The 2,941-nt window shown below is 34.4% G+C and overlaps 1 non-coding gene across 1 annotated transcript; it reads left to right on the plus strand.

The window, feature by feature from the left end:
- Positions 1-2,158: 2,158 nt before the first annotated feature.
- TRNAN-AUU (transfer RNA asparagine (anticodon AUU)) lies at positions 2,159-2,232 on the plus strand. Its single transcript has one exon. It is a non-coding gene; the product is annotated as a tRNA-Asn (tRNA).
- The last annotated feature ends 709 nt before the right edge of the window (positions 2,233-2,941 follow it).

Raw genomic sequence — 2,941 nt, forward strand, 5'->3', positions numbered from 1 at the left:
TTAGATTTGATTCAGTGATTTTATTAAAAACAGCTAGGAAGCACAATTTAGCAGTGGGTTGCAGAGAAAAAAAATATGCTGGCAGAAAAATCCAATTGAGTGATTAAACAGCTCTTCATTTTCTGGCTTTATTTTTATGCTAACAAATTTGTTCTCTGAAAAGTGTCCACAAAGCCAAGTCTCTGATTAACACCTTTGTAGGGATGGTTTTTCACCGATTACTAAATTAAACTTGCTTCATTGGAAAGGCAGCAAGATGCATCCTCATTTCAATGTCTACTGAAATAATACAGGTTGACACCAGGAAACATTAACGCCACTGCATCCTTGCTGCTTTCTCATGTGGAAGTCTGTTTAATGTGAAAACAAGGTGATATCTAATTAGCACACAGGTAAGGAATTAAGAAAATCTTTATTTAAGGGTGAAGATGTTTCTCACAAAATCGTTGCCCCAATGCATCATTGAAATTCAAGCTGGAAAGATGATTTTAATATATCAATTGTACATTTTGTATTGCTCTTCTGGTGACAATGTAGTTTGTTTTTGTCAATTACCATTTTAATAATAGGGTAAAGAGAATTAAGTGGATTTTTGAAAGAAAACAATACTGTCAATATACTATTAAAACAAATTAAAATGGTAAAAGTTATTGTACTTTAAGTAAAAATAAAAGAGCCAAAATATCAATCCCAGTTTTGGATTACTTTAATTAACAAACAAAAAAATGCATATAGCAGAGGATAGTTTCAATCTGCCTACCTCAGGGTTATGGGCCCAGCATGCTTCCATTGCAGTACTCTGCTGCACATGTAAGTGCAAGAGATCCTGAAGCACTCACTCATCATGGGAAAGTACCAATGTGTTTCTTCGTTGGTTGATGGAAGAAACATCTTACAAAAACTCTCCAGATTATTGACTTTTTTAAGTTTTTCTAGGAAACGTTTTAGATGAATGCTTATTAGCCTTTGTCAGTATGGACTTTTGCAAAGTGTCTCTGTGGCGCAATCAGTTAGTGTGTACGGCTATTAACCAAAAGGTTGGTGGTTCAATCCCACCCAGGGACGTAATTGACCTTGTTATCAGATTTTGGTGATCTTTAAGTAGACAAGTCAAATTTCATACCCCCTGTTATGGTTTAGGGTACCTGGCCTTCTCTGATGTAATCAGAGTTAGATTTGATTCAGTGATTTTATAAAAACATCTAGGAAGCACAATTTAGCAGTGGGTTGCAGAGAAAAAGAAATATGCTGGCAAAAAAATCAAATTGCGTGATTAAACAGCTCTTAATTTTCTTGCTTTATTTTTATGCTAACAAATTTGTTCTCTGAAAAGTGTCCACAAAGCCAAGTCTCTGATTAACACCTTTGTAGGGATGGTTTTTCACCGATTACTAAATTAAACTTGCTTCATTGGAAAGGCAGCAAGATGCATCCTCATTTCAATGTCTACTGAAATAATACAGGTTGACACCAGGAAACATTAACGCCACTGCATCCTTGCTGCTTTCTCATGTGGAAGTCTGTTTAATGTGAAAACAAGGTGATATCTAATTAGCACACAGGTAAGGAATTACGAAAATCTTTATTTAAGGGTGAAGATGTTTCTCACAAAATCGTTGCCCCAATGCATCATTGAAATTCAAGCTGGAAAGATGATTTTAATATATCACTTGTACATTTTGTATTGCTCTTCTGGTGACAATGTAGTTTGTTTTTGTCAATTACCATTTTAATAACAGGGTAAAGAAAATTAAGTGGATTTTTGAAAGAAAACTATACTGTCAATATACTATTAAAACAAATTAAAATGGTAAAAGTTATTGTACTTTAAGTAAAAATAAAAGAGCAAAAATATCAATCCCAGTTTTGATTACTTAAATTAACAAAAAAAATGCATATAGCAAAGGATAGTTTCAATCTGCCTACCTCTGGGTTATGGGTCCAGCATGCTTCCATTGCAGTACTCTGCTGCACATGTAAGTGCAAGAGATCCTGAAGCACTCACTCATCATGGGAAAGTACCAATGTGTTTCTTCGTTGGTTGATGGAAGAAACATCTTACAAAAACTCTCCAGATTATTGATTTTTTAATGTTTTTCTAGGAAACGTTCTAGATGTATGCTTATTAGCCTTTGTCAGTATTTACTTTTTGCAAAGTGTCTCTGTGGCGCAATCGGTTAGTGTGTTTGGCTATTAACCAAAAGGTTGGTGGTTCAATCCCACCCAGGGACGTAATTGACCTTGTGATCAGATTTTGGTGATATTTAAGTAGACAAGTCAAAATTTCAAAGCCCCTCTTATTGTGTAGGGTACCTTGCCTTCTCTGATGTAATCAGAGTTAGATTTGATTCAGTGATTTTATAAAAAACAGCTAGGAAGCACAATTTAGCAGTGGGTTGCAGAGAAAAAAAATATGCTGGCAGAAAAATCCAATTGAGTGATTAAACAGCTCTTCATTTTCTGGCTTTATTTTTATGCTAACAAATTTGTTCTCTGAAAAGTGTCCACAAAGCCAAGTCTCTGATTAACACCTTTGTAAGGATGGTTTTTCACCTATTACTAAATTAAACTTGCTTCATTGGAAAGGCAGCAAGATGCATCCTCATTTCAATGTCTACTGAAATAATACAAGTTGACACCAGGAAACATTAACGCCACTGCATCCTTGCTGCTTTCTCATGTGGAAGTCTGTTTAATGTGAAAACAAGGTGATATCTAATTAGCACACAGGTAAGGAATTAAGAAAATCTTTATTTAAGGGTGAAGATGTTTCTCACAAAATTGTTGACCCAATGCATCATTGAAATTCAAGCTGGAAAGATGAATTTAATATATCACTTGTACATTTTGTATTGCTCTTCTGGTGACAATGTAGTTTGTTTTTGTCAATTACCATTTTATTAATAGGGTAAAGAAAATTAAGTGGATTTTTGAAAGAAAA

The sequence above is a fragment of the Pseudophryne corroboree genome, unplaced genomic scaffold, assembly GCF_028390025.1.
Source record: "Pseudophryne corroboree isolate aPseCor3 unplaced genomic scaffold, aPseCor3.hap2 scaffold_344, whole genome shotgun sequence".
Taxonomy (NCBI): domain Eukaryota; kingdom Metazoa; phylum Chordata; class Amphibia; order Anura; family Myobatrachidae; genus Pseudophryne; species Pseudophryne corroboree.